The sequence below is a fragment of the Gymnogyps californianus genome, chromosome 4 (assembly GCF_018139145.2).
Source record: "Gymnogyps californianus isolate 813 chromosome 4, ASM1813914v2, whole genome shotgun sequence".
Lineage (NCBI taxonomy): Eukaryota > Metazoa > Chordata > Aves > Accipitriformes > Cathartidae > Gymnogyps > Gymnogyps californianus.
In genome coordinates, this window is record NC_059474.1 from 47,861,091 (window position 1) to 47,874,565 (window position 13,475).

The window sequence follows — 13,475 nt, forward strand, 5'->3', positions numbered from 1 at the left end:
TGGTGCTAAACTGAGTTCCTGTTGTGGATAAGGCTTTAACAGCATCTCTAGTCTGTCTTTGGTTACTGTTGTTCAAATCCTATGTAAAGTAGCTCCAGCTGTTGAAGCATACCTCTGCAGAAGGAAGACCTGCAGGAGACCTACCTTCATCTTGCCTTTTACTACACAAAGTTACCCCATTGTTCAGTACAATATTGAGAATGGAGTTAATATCAAATAATATGTATATTCACAGTATACTTATGTATCTATCATTAATACTAAGAATTGCTAAGCTATATTTACAAAAAGAACTTCAGAATAAAATGTTAGAATTCTGTTCCTTTGTACTCTCCTGTGGACAGCAAATCAGAATATTAAGAGTACCTACACAGGTAAGCCTACCACATGTCACAGGGGACTGCAGTGAAGCCTGGGATACAACAGTCTCTACTACTAAATTCAGTGCCCAGGCTTCTTTAGGTGCGTGTTGCCTTGTCACTTCCAAAACCATTTGCCAGACCTAAATTTGTAAGCCAACTAGCATTTGGAATATTCATGTTTAATCACCACTTATTTTACTAAGAATTTAATACACAGTAATACATAGAAAGGCTGTACCTATGATGAAGAATAATTATTCTGTGCTCACCTAGCTTTTTGACACCAAAACTGCATTTCTGAGCCATATACTTTTTCCTAAGCAAAATAGAAATTAATTTTAAAACTTGTAGCAGCACTTTCACCATAGCTGCATATCCCAAAAAGCACAGATGATGTTGACTTCAGTATTCAGAATTAACTGACTCGTCAGCTACACTTACCTGGAGGAATGCATAGTATCATATGAGGTGTTCCAGTCAACAGAACACTACATTTACAGACTTATTCAAGCCACCGCCCTTCTCTTTGTAGGTTGGTGAGGAAACAGGCAGAAGAAATCTGCACCTAATCTACATCATACTGATTTCTAAACATGGAGGAGGACTAATTTACATCATCTTTGAAAACACCAGTTCCTGCCAATGGCTCAAAGCAATAGTGACCTGACCCACTACAAAAGTCTTCATTTTTGTCAGCTAAGTTTTTTTTTTTTTTTAATGTTAACTTGGTCCTATTTATTTTTTCCTAGCTTTGCAGACTACACTAAGTGGAAATAGAACTTTAGAACTGGGACAAACTTACTTACATTTTAAGTACAATATTCTTATCAGATACAGCTACTTATCTTCTACGAATGACAGAAGCCATATTAAACGGAAAATAGACTTTCCAGATATTTTTGCATTATGTGCTGAGTCTTCTAGGAAATTGGGTCAGTAGTAATTATAGCAGCATGGTTAAATTTGACTTTCCTGTTTTCTTTTTTTATTACATACTATTGAAATAGAAAAGAGGAAGAGGAATAATTTTGTTTGAAAAATGAACTACAGGGTCTCTCTAATATGTTATAATTATTTTAATTTAAAACATTTATAATAAGTTGTGGGTCATTTCCAATGTGATTCAAAAGAGAAGTCATTGTTAAGAAATTAGTTGGTAGAAGGATCAGAAATGGCATAAGCTTATTTACTATACCTACAGTCATAAAAAACACATGACAAAAAAGTTTCCCTGGGAAGAACACTTAGGTTCTTCTCTGGACAAGTTCTGCTCCATTCCCAACTGTTACCTGTAAACCTGTGCCACATCTCCTGCGTGCCCATTTATCATTCAAAATAGTCGTGTCACTGATGCTAATATGATCTTCTTGAGGATCAATGAGCAACTGTATAATGCTGCTCTATGGATAAACCCTAGATAACAATCCCACCAACAGTGACTTGCCAAATGTATTTAAGCCTGAGAATTAGCTACATGATGCAGTACTCACCCTAAGGACAGCTACCAGCTGAGCAGAGGATCTTATTTCTTCGCTCTTCCTTTTCAGATGGTACAAGTCTTCCTTGTTACCTTTAAAACATGAGAGGGTTTACTCAGCATATACCTTGTTCTTACCTCTACAGCTAGTAGAGTAAAAAATGCTGGCACACTACTGAATATTTTGTGCCACAAGTAAATATTCATATTATCACACTTCTCAGCTAGTCCGTGGCTGAAAGAAACTATATAAGTGAAGAGCAGCAACAAAGGTAAGACAGAAGCATGGTTAACAAATCTAGGGGGGAAAAAAACAACACTGAAGATGAACAAGTGTTCATTGAAAAACTTGAAGAACAAGTGTTGGCAGCAGCCTGTATACCAATTCATAATACAGTTGTTAACATTTAGACATTCGCCTTCTAAGTACTGCATCTAGACCCTTCTTTCCTGCCCTGCCACCACCCAAACGCCAGTAAAAGTTAGAAATATCTGCTATTTATTACTGTTTGAATGGTCAACAAGTTTCTGTGGGCTATATGCTACTGTTCACATCCAGATAATTTCTGCAGACAATAGGTTATCCCTTGTTCTTCTGGTCAGAGATTAACAAGAAAAGCAAGCTGAGATAGTATATAGCTGCCTTAACCTACTACTGCTCAAGCACAGGCAAGTCTGAGCAATGACTGCCTCAAAACAATGCTTCATTTTTGTAAATGGGCTAGTCTAGCTTCTACTGCACAACAATCACAGAGATAACTGTTCTTGTGTGGCCCATTACTGAGTCTGGATTTGACAAGGAAGCTCGTAGTAAGTCTAGGAGTATAGGAGAGGATTTATGTAGGGTTTTCTCCATCAGTATCTTATAGCGCTAGAACACCCTGAGCCATAAGCTACAGTGCATTTGAGTCCTCACATTATAATGCATAGTGGGTAGGACCCGACTATTTACAACTGATTCTCTAGGAATGGAAAAAAATGGAGAAATCCAGCAATGTTTCTTTAGAGAAAGCACTCACATGTGAGAAGGCTAGCCAAACAGGGAAAAGATTCCTTTCCAGCTCCTGTTGTTGATTCCAACTCGCTATCATTACTTTGCTTTGCCTGGGAAAGGGTGATTTATTTTTGCCTTTTTAATAAAACTATTTATTTTCCTCCTTCTCCTTTTCCAAATACAAAAAGGAACAAACAGACCCTTTATCTTGCTACCCTTGTGACACAGCATTTGAACCTAGCAGTCTGGAGTTCAGAAGCACAATTTGTAGAGAATGTGAGGAAGGAAGAGCGAGCAGTACATGCTCCAGCCCCCAGGAAGGGATTGCAGGGCTGCACAATCTAGGCTAACTGAAACCATGCTCAGGCAACAAGGCATCTCAGGAGAAAGCCACTAATGGTTTTGTACAAAGCACTAATCTTTGCAAGTTTTAAAGTAAACAAGCCATTAATACTCCACTACTACTACAATGCATTTGCAGTTACTTTTTTCTAATCAGCCTAACAGTATTCTGTTCTTCCCCATATAAATATGCATTACTGTTCCTAATAGAACTCCTCGCTTGTTTTCATCCCTCTTTCATGAACCAGGTTTCACTAGATTGACTAGTTTACATTTTACAGATAGATTTAAATTACTTTTTTTTTTTTGTAAATTGTTTGCAGCTTGTCAGTTCAACAAACTGAGAGGAAACCATTTTTGATTCTGATCCACACTATCTATATTTAGATTCCTTTGGGATTCCCAGTAAAAAAGACCAAAACCAAAACAACCCCCAAAAACTATCCTCTGTGAAGAGCTGCTGCAAAGAATGCACTTCTCATTTATTTGTGCATAGAAACAAACTTGTTTCCTGCAAACCCACTGCCTGCAAAAAATTTATTTCACTTGAACAAACAAACAAAAATAGAATTAACAGCCTTCCATGCTATTGATTAAACAGTTATTTGCCATTGTGAAATCAAGATTGATCTTTAGTGCCCTATTTCACCTAGCCAGACTTGTTCATGTTTTAGAAGACTAGTTTTCCTGCTTCTTGGTCAAATTCATATTCCTAAGCAGCATTTCTAGGTGGTTCAGACACAGCATATCCACTTTTTTTTTCTTAACATGCCTTATCTAAATGCAGATAGGAGCTTCACCTCCTATTCATAGATTGATCACATAGTGCCCCATTGTTTATTAATCTTTTTCATGTAAAAAAAATGAAATAGTTCTGTGCCTTTTAAACCCACCCCTTTTAATCTTTCCTTACATACGCTGCTTTCCATTCTTTTCTCTCCCAAGTTCCTGAAGCGGGATACGAGCAGGTACTTCTGGCACTGACACACTGGTTTGAACAGTCTTCCATTTCCAACTCTTTGCATCATATTTTAATAGTGCCAGTACACAGCAGAACTGCTTACTTTGATATCTGCATTATTTGTCTCTCTTGTTCCAATACCACTTATTCTAATTCACCAGGAGCTTGCAGTGCACTGCCTAAGTGTTCCTGTTCAGCAGAGGATGCAGGACTGTACTCATAGTTTCCTGGGAGCTCCTCTTTGATCACTTGGTCTCCTCTCTTCTGGTGGGTTTTGGCCAACTACTTCCATTGCCGTCTTGTGATTTCTCACACCTCTGCTTCTTGCCACAGCTCCTTTTTCAGAAAGCTCTGAATTAGCTAATACTTTCTCAGCCACATTACCCCATTTTGTGAGGGAGTAAGTGCTAGTCTGCAGCAGCCAAGCTACACACTCAGTTCTGGATTTAGCTATGTACATTTTCTTATGGGAGAGAAATATCACACGCACACAGAGCAGTTGGGCCTATATGAATGTCATTTTAGTGCAAATCAGTATGAACAGTATGCATATTTTTATTAGAAAGCTACAGCTTTCTGAAAGTGTAAATGAACCAGCAGTTCAGAGCTCCATTTATTTTTTTGTTTTGTGTTTATTTGATAGGCTACTAATTATCTCCCACATTTCACAATGGTCATTGTGATTTTTTCAGGAGCACTAACAAAAGGAATTGTCATTTGTCAGCTAACAAAAGGTTGTTGTCTTTACAAGGAGCACTTCCATAGATGATATTTGTAAAACTGAAAAACAAACCTAATCTTGAATAAATGACACATGCTGTTTCTGACACCTTGAACAGAGGAGGTAAAGGCCCAGAGCCCCCTTTCCAAAGCTTTTTCTGCACCAGGTCTCCCATCTTCTTCATTCTTGTTCCTTACGCTACTTTAGAGAGTGCATCTACAGAAGGACAACACATCCAGTTGTGTGGGAATGCATTTCAGCCTTATCTCAACCAGGCAAGATAACTATCCCTAAACAATTCTCAAGTACACACAAAATCATGAGCATTACCATGTGTGGACTCAATAGGTCCAGTATTAACATACCAATAAGAAAAACTGTTTTCTTATCATGTTTTAAAATTTAATACCAATTTAAAATTAAAAAAACCACTTCTTGCTCCATGTAAGAAAAGCAACTTTTTCTTTCTTTTCAATAAAACCTAGAAACCTATATGTAATATATTACATATTTCCAAAACTCCAGATTAGATATTCCTAGTTCCCTGTAATCCTCAATTCGTAATCCTTGAGGTTAAACAGAGAAAGGGATTTAGACAGCCATGCTCCATACTGCAGCACATGTATTTTCTATGTTCTGCTGCCTAATAAATTCTTCATCCCCTAAATTCTTCATCATGCTCATCCAAGCCAGCAAGCTGGTTAAAATGGGAACTGCAAAAATCATCAGGTTAAGGAGATAAAATACCCAACATAGCCAAGAGTTAAATTCTTGCTCTCAGAAGATAATGCATTTAACTCTTCTTAATGGGGAAAGAGGGTTGGTTTTTTCTGTTTTGTTTCCTCTCCAGCCCCAATGAAAAAAAGAATCAAGGTCAGCTCAGTCTTTTATCAGGAAAACCTGAGGGAGGAAAATTGGCACTATTATAACTAATCCCACCACTGAAGCCACTAGTCTGATGTCCTGGACACTGAAATTAATGAGGAAGATCTGTCTTCTCCTCCTGCAAGATAGCCTTCACTGTGGGACCTTAAAAGTTTACAAAGATAGACAGCACCTGAGACAGAGGTTTGAAGATATAATTTCTTCGTGCACCAGAAATGATAGATAATTAAGATTTTTTGGGGGATCTAGCCTTGGTTATGGCATTCTGATGCTTTGTCTAAAAAGGGACTTTTCATTTCTTACAAGTTTCTTTACACTATCATTTAATGTGTTCAATTTTACAGAGAATTGCAACAGTAGGAACTCAGGTATATAACAAAACCAAACTTGTTAAAAAACCCTTATGTTTGTTTAAAAGAAAAGGAAAAAGCATGACTTAGGTGCCTACCGTGAGCATGAAATGGAATTTAGGTGTTGGAATCCAAAACCGAAATTTTTCAAAATCCTGTATTACTCCGCTTTATCCTGGAACTTGAAATGCCTTAGTCCTCCCCTTCAAATTTTTTGTCTGAATCTTGGCTTTTGAATGTTTCCAGATACATCTCATTTTCCTACGGGCTGAGTTTCCCAAGGATAGGGGAAAAGAAGAAGAAAAAGAGCAAATTAGATGATAGCACATAGACATTGAAGTCCAAGGCAGTAAACGGTAGAGATGTAAAAACAGTAGCTAATGTTTAAGCAACTACGAGTCATGTTTTTACTAGCAAAGGTAAAATGATGACTAAAAATATCCCATAATTGAGCGCAGCCAAAAGCATTGATATACCAACTGAGCTGCAAACCCTCTTGATTATTCCACATATGAGGTGGCTTGGGATTCACAAACAAGTTTTCCCTGAATCTAAGACCCTGAAATTTTGATTTGGTGTCTGTGGTCAGACCACGGATATTGTTGTGCAAAAATGAGGATAGGGGGAGGATATTCTGTTTCTGCTGTTGAGACAGAGTGTCTTTGCAACAGTGAACGTTAGATGGATACAGCCTGAGGAACAGTAAGCAATGGAAACAGTGATGAATTGTCATCCAGGAAAGGCAGTGGTGCAAGTACTAGTTTTCAGTTTGTGCTCCCAACACTAAATATATTACTTTAGCTACTATTTAATCTATTTAATATGAAATGCTGACATAGTTGGGGTATTCTCCATCCCAGACAGATGACAACCAATAAGCTAATAAATTTTCACATACCTTCTAATGCTCACCCTCTGGTTTACTGAACAACGCTTTTTTTTTTTCCACCCTGCAGGCTGGTGCAGCTTCCAAAAAAAAAAAAACCCAAACCCCAAAAAACAACAAAAGGGCGGGGGGGGTGGGGGCAGAGAGCCCACTTTCCAAGATAGCCTGCATCCTTCTGGTTCAGTCACTCTTCAGGCTTAGGAGGAAATTCCCCCACCTGCTGGACAGGCAGCCTAGTCAAGAAGGCTTTTATATACAAAACAGATTTCCATAATCTACAAAGAGAGGGTTGTAGGCTGTGGATTCTGAGTGAAAAAAGAGTCGCCTAAACCTAAGAGAAGGGAAGAATTAGATGCAAAAAAATAATGACGACAGCTTATTAACTGGCCACATTTAGGTGCCTGTTTTGAAACCTAAATGTTTGGATTCCATTTTAGTCACCAAACCCTCCCAAGTACTCCCCACGGCGTACATGGGTTTGAAGGTAGGCTTTGAAGCCTAGGGTTAGTTGTCAAAATTTCTATCTAAATCAATAGAGAAGTTCTCACAGGTTAATAGTTACTACTTATTTTCTTGGAAGGCACATAATGTGCAGTCCTAGATATTCTTGAAGAATCCTAATCCTTTTTCCGTGTTTCCGAATATTTTAGTTCCCTTGTTCACGTGCTATACAATAAAGTTTAAGAATGAAATCTTAGGTACAGGGATGCTGGCTGTAAGCAGTCTTTAAGCCTCTCCAAAAAAATCCAGAATTCAGAACCTTGAAATTTCTAGGGTAAAACAGTACCTTAAAATTAGTCCAAACAAATTACTATGGTAAAGAGAGGGAGAAACGCAGCTATCTTTAATATAATACAAAATTAGCATACCTTTTTCTCCAGCTTCACATTACAACAGCTTTTTGCAGCCTGAACTTTTGGTTGACACACACAAATATGCTATTATTCTAGAAAAGAGATGCTGTTTTAACTGATAACAGCATTTCTAAAATAGCTAATTTAAAGAAAAATAAATGAGCTTACTAGTTATAACAGAAGGGAGAAGAGGGTACATTTTAATGCCATTGTTGCTGAAAATCCTGGCACGGAGAAAGTGCATAAACAAGTACATCTTGGCAAACGTACAAATAAAAAATTTGCTAGCAGACAGCTTTTTTTTGTTTGTTTACTGTCAGTATAGGTCTAGTCAGCACAAATGAGATGCCAGAACTGCATCTACTTGTATGCCTATATAGAGTGGAAGTCCTTGTACACTGCAAGTTCTTCCATGGGCACATATTGTCTCGCTCAATAGCGAGCTATTGTCTCGCTCTCAAAACAAAAGAAGAAAAAAAAAAAAAAGAAAAAAGGGACAAAGGCACACACAGTTAAAAGCAGAGACCATGTTCAGAATAGGAAAAAGAAGTACTCAAATACCATCACTCTTTCTGGCTCAGTCAATAGTCGAGTTCTTCACCTTCAGAAGTAGTTAATAAGCAAGTTTAGCTGCAATTCTAATTAGAGAGAAGATCTCCTTTTTCATTTCCCATTTTCTCAGGAACAGATGCAACAGTAGTCAGTCTCTTTAATCACAAATCAAAGTCTCTTTATAGCTAATACTCTGGACTTAAAAACTCCCTCTCTTGGCTTCTTCCTAATGGGGAACCAAACACTTCTCTGACTCTTTCCTGCCTTTTCTGTGTGCTCAGCTGCAGGATCCCAGCCCCTCTTTCTCCACTGTCAGTATGCAATTGCTGCTTCATTTTGGAAGAAAGACAACCAGCAAGTACATATACCAGCTTGATAATATATTATCATTAACCTATATAACTTAATAGACATAAGAGAACTATTGAAAACATTAGACATTTACCTAATGACAGGTAAATGGTTATAAGCACCTGGTTTATAAACCATAATTATAATATGCTCTATTATAAATAATCTGCTAGTACTATAACTGGGTATGTTTTTTCAACCATATTACCATTATGTTCAGACAGGGCACATACTGTACAGGTTTCACTTGGTAATCAACAACCACCTGCAGCTGCATCCCATCAGATGAGATCAAGACTTACTTGCAGGAATGGAGCTTCATCATCTCCACTGGTAATTTCTAATCCAAGCTGGTTGACTGGAGACATTGGTCCCAGCTGAAAGGCAGCAAGTGGCAGCGACCAAAGCCTGTCAGCTGTGGCTGTTGACAGTGAAGCACATTGCACTGCACTGAAGCTTGGAAAATACAGACAGACAACTTGCCTAAGATCTTAGGGCCTATTGAGCGGTGATAGTTGGCAGTCCTGCTATCTTCTAATGGAAATTGGTATTATCTCCTCCATTATGTTGCACTTCACCAGCAGTTCCCGGCATGTATGAAGACCCAGGCTCTAGTGTAGTGCAGTATTGCACTGGAGAGCTACTATTGTGCATAGTAGGAGACATAGGCCACAGAACTGGTTTCACATAAGGAACAAAAGAAAAACTTAGACATAATCTTTAACTCTTCCTCTGTATAATTTACTTTAGAATGTAGAGCAGAGATTAAGGTGCAAGGCTGGAAGTAGAAGCAAGTGCTTTTGAGACCCAAAGGTTACTCTAAGTTTGGATGAAGGAGTCATCCATTGGCAAGCCACTATACGTACCTTAGCAGGATGGGGATGAGTTAATTTTCTGGGGTTTCTTGAAAGGCACAGACTCTTCAGTGGGGCCACAAAACACTGACCTGTAAGTGGAAGAAGGATTGAGCTCAGCAAATTGGAAAGCATACCATTTTCAGGTTTTTTTTTCCCTTCTTCCATAGATATATCTGCAAAGCAGAATTAATTCTAAATTAGCATAGCCTTTTTTCCCCTCCCTAAAGAACCATGGCAGTTGTCTAAGTTCCAAAATCCTTATTTCAGGGAAAATAGAAGTTGTTTCCATTTGCCTAAGTATATTTATGACTAAAAGTTTTGTTGTACTTTTTCATGAGTTTAAATAATAGGACTCAGCATCCTTGCTAAGACAGAAAAGGACGGGGTGTGGTTAAGTGGCACAAGCAGGCACACGCAAGCACCCCTCACAGTTCTACAATATGCATCTGATTCTGCCATATGAGTCTCCGCTGTTCTAACACAGAGATTATCTTCAGTGACCAAAATGTACAACTGTTTGCACAGCAACAATATACACAGATTATTTTTAGTTCAAACATGTGACACTACTCATTGTGCAGCTGCTTTCATCCATTAATGCATTGTGATTGTCGCGGTTTAACCCCAGCCAGCAACTAAGCACCACAAAACCCTAACTGCAAGAACCCAAATTAATTGCAAGCAACGAGACATTTTGGACCGAAAAACCCTTTTGGCTACATTGGAATCAAGTTGTTGACTTTTCAAGCTAAGAGATATGAATCATGGAAAACATTTCATTCTTAACCCCTCAAAGTACCCAATATTCCTGAACTAATGCAAAACGCAGTTATGTGTTGGCTTAGAAATTACAACTTCTCTGCCAAAGGTTAATTTAGACTATTCATCCAAGATTAGTTGCAAGTTTTTAAAACTGTAAATAAATTCTTGTTCCTAAACAGCACAGGTTTTTAAAGCAGGGAGTATAACCCACAGCCTATAAAAGGAAAAGATTTAAAGCAGAAATGGGACATTTGACTTCTGCATATTTGGAACATTTAATCACCCTCTTGGTTATACGGAATAAGTTAGACTGGCAGCTTTTTCTTCAGCTCCTTAGTGAAAGTACATTTCTTTAATAGAGCCTTAATGCTTTGGAGGATGATTTAGAATCTAGTCCTGCATCTTTTACAGACAACTGTAGAACTCCTCTTTGTTTCAGGAGGGAAGAGGCCCAAAGATTGTAAGTGCCTGAATGTACAGACCATAACTTTTTCTCCTGTTTAAACAATGGTGTGCGTATTTTCACATTCATATTACAAGATATTAACGTATGTATAAAACCATTAATATTAGAATTAGTAGGAGGATTTTAATCTCATTCTATTAGAGAGCTAGCTATGCAAAACTTAAGCTGTTATTAGCTGTAAGCACAGGGGAAAAAAGTCTAAGGTATAAAAGGACTTTCTCGGGACTTACACTGCTATAAAGAAATACAGCTAGGGAGGCAAAGTAATTTTTATGAGACCTAGGTCTCAGACAGACAAGCTTTGGCAGATTTGGCTGTGACACTTCAAAACACTGATGCTATTGAATCACCTCATACTGCCCCTTTGCTGCAGACAATTGCCCACATAAAATGAACATCCTGGGTCTGCCTTGCATAGTATAATCTTAGCACACATTTACATTCACTGTCAGTTTAACTCAATTATTCATGCTGCCAATTACCATATTAAAATAAGCATGTGTGTTGTTCTGTTGTCCTGACCTGAGGAAAAAAATGGATAATTCAGGTCACTAAACTCAAAACAGCCACACCCACCACAGAAGCTTGTGTAATTTCATCTCATTTTCACATTTCTTTTCCACCTCTGAAATTTCTGTGGGTGTATGTGGGAGCACAAAATTTTAATCCTGTTTAGATTGTAAGCAAATGTGGTTTTGATAGGTTCACCTCTGACTCAAGTAGTCAGAAGCTTATTATTAGTAAATTTGTAAAGATGTAAGTTTAAAATTAGAGACAATATAATATTTAACATAATTCTTGATGCCACTAGAGCAAATTCCTCAAAGTTGAGGATGGCAGCATTATGAGGCATAGGTGAATCAAGGGTAGATGAGCACATAGGCCCACAGGTAGTAAATAATCTACACTGCCACTCTATGTGTGCCAACGCGCTGTTGCTGCCAGGTGCATCCTTTGACTTGAATGCTTTTCCAGTCAAAGAGTTTGGATAGACCTGTGTCTTCCCTCAAAATGGCGGCCTACGTGCAGTGTTACACATGGCTGAGACCTTGAAGAGTCAGGCGCTATGTTGCAAGCAGTCAGGAGCGTGTTTACAGCCTCAGAAGCCCCTCAGGCAGTAACTGTGCTTCCTGTAACCCCATTCGACCTCACCGCACAGGAACTGGGTGCTCATATTTAGTTCAAATGGACAATGCCTCTGGTCTGTCACAGCTGGACTTTAGTCAATAATGCCTTGGTGAACATACAGTCGGAACATTGCTACTCATCAACTCACCACACAGTGTCCTCCAGAGCACGGAAAGCCAGTGTCGCCATAGCAGAACTCCTCCAGTCCACAGACCTATCTTCTGTCCACCTCCCAAAGACTTACGCTGCATGACAAAAGAAGCACAAAACCTTAATACACTTGGTGGAGAGCCTGATGCCAGACTACTATTTTCTTGAAAGTGCCTGTCAGCAATGGCCTTTTTTTCTGAGTCTGTTTCTCAGTAGGCATTCACTATCACTCAGAAACATCCCAAAAATAAGCAGCTCTGAAACAAGGAGTTCAGTTCAGAGGAGCAACAGACACTCTTTTTTGCTGTTCCCTCAAGTAGCCCTAATTTTTCCTCTGACAGCCAAATCAAAAGCTGTCTGTAGAATAATAAATTTCTGTCCCAGCAGCTGTAAATCAGAAATTGGAGTGGATAACGCATGTGTAGCTATAATCAAGAATTCTTATCTGGTCCATTTAGCCTTTTTAGACCCACTAGACTATTTGGAGAAAATAAGTGACACTCCTAAATTTCAAAAATCCAAATCTCATTTTAAGGTCACAGTGATCATATACATCACTTTACTGAACAGCAAGACTAGTTATAAGATGTACTCTTTGAGTTGTCTGATGGAAAGTATCATTTTGTTGAACTTCATTTTGTACCGATATGAAGCAGTTCTAAAGTCTATTGTAATTTTCTTAAATAGATAAGGACTTTCTGTGAGGCTGCAAAGACCACAGCAACTTACCACATCCAATGCTTTTGTCAGATCAATGAAAGCTTGCAAAATATCAGCCTCTGCATATTTGCCTTGATAAAGGTCTTGACCAGATTGTTCCCTGGAAATTTTTCAATAGTTTGCATCCAACCTGCACTAAGATTCTGGAATTCTGCTTCCTGCATCATGCAGAAACAACAGTCTGTTGGTGGGAAAGCCAGTTGGCCTAGGCTACTTAGTGAGGATCTTTTGATCTTCTTGCTGTCTGGGCCAGGTGCCCTTCCATTCTTCCTGATTGTCACTGCATGTGACAATGTCATCTACAGCGTTGCGTAACCACAGCCTTTTCCTTATTCAGTTTAGAATAGAACAGACTATTTCAGTTGGAAGGGACCTACAACGATCATCTAGTCCAACTGCCTGACCACTTCAGGGCTGACCAAAAGTTAGAGCATGTTGTCAAGGGCATTGTCCAAATGCCTCTGAAACACTGACAGGCTTGGGGCATCGACCACCTCTCTAGGAAGCCTGTTCCAGTGTTTGACCACCCTCTCGGTAAAGAAATTCTTCCTGATGTCCAGTCTAAACCTCCCCTGGCACAGCTTTGAACCATTCCTATGCGTCCTATCACTGGATACCAGGGAGAAGAGATGAGCACCTCCCTCTCCACTTCCCCTC

At 38.8% G+C, this 13,475-nt stretch overlaps 1 long non-coding RNA gene across 1 annotated transcript in view; it reads right to left on the reverse strand.

Annotated features, from left to right (window-relative positions):
• Positions 1–13,475, reverse strand: part of LOC127015850 (uncharacterized) — a 220,864-nt gene that overhangs the window by 11,796 nt on the left and 195,593 nt on the right. Inside the window, exons 5-8 of the long non-coding RNA XR_007766390.1 lie at positions 12,097–12,193; positions 9,602–9,681; positions 6,191–6,360; positions 1,853–1,932 (exon numbers count right to left, since the gene is read on the reverse strand). This is a non-coding gene — a long non-coding RNA (uncharacterized LOC127015850). The remainder of the gene's footprint in view (positions 1–1,852; positions 1,933–6,190; positions 6,361–9,601; positions 9,682–12,096; positions 12,194–13,475) is intronic.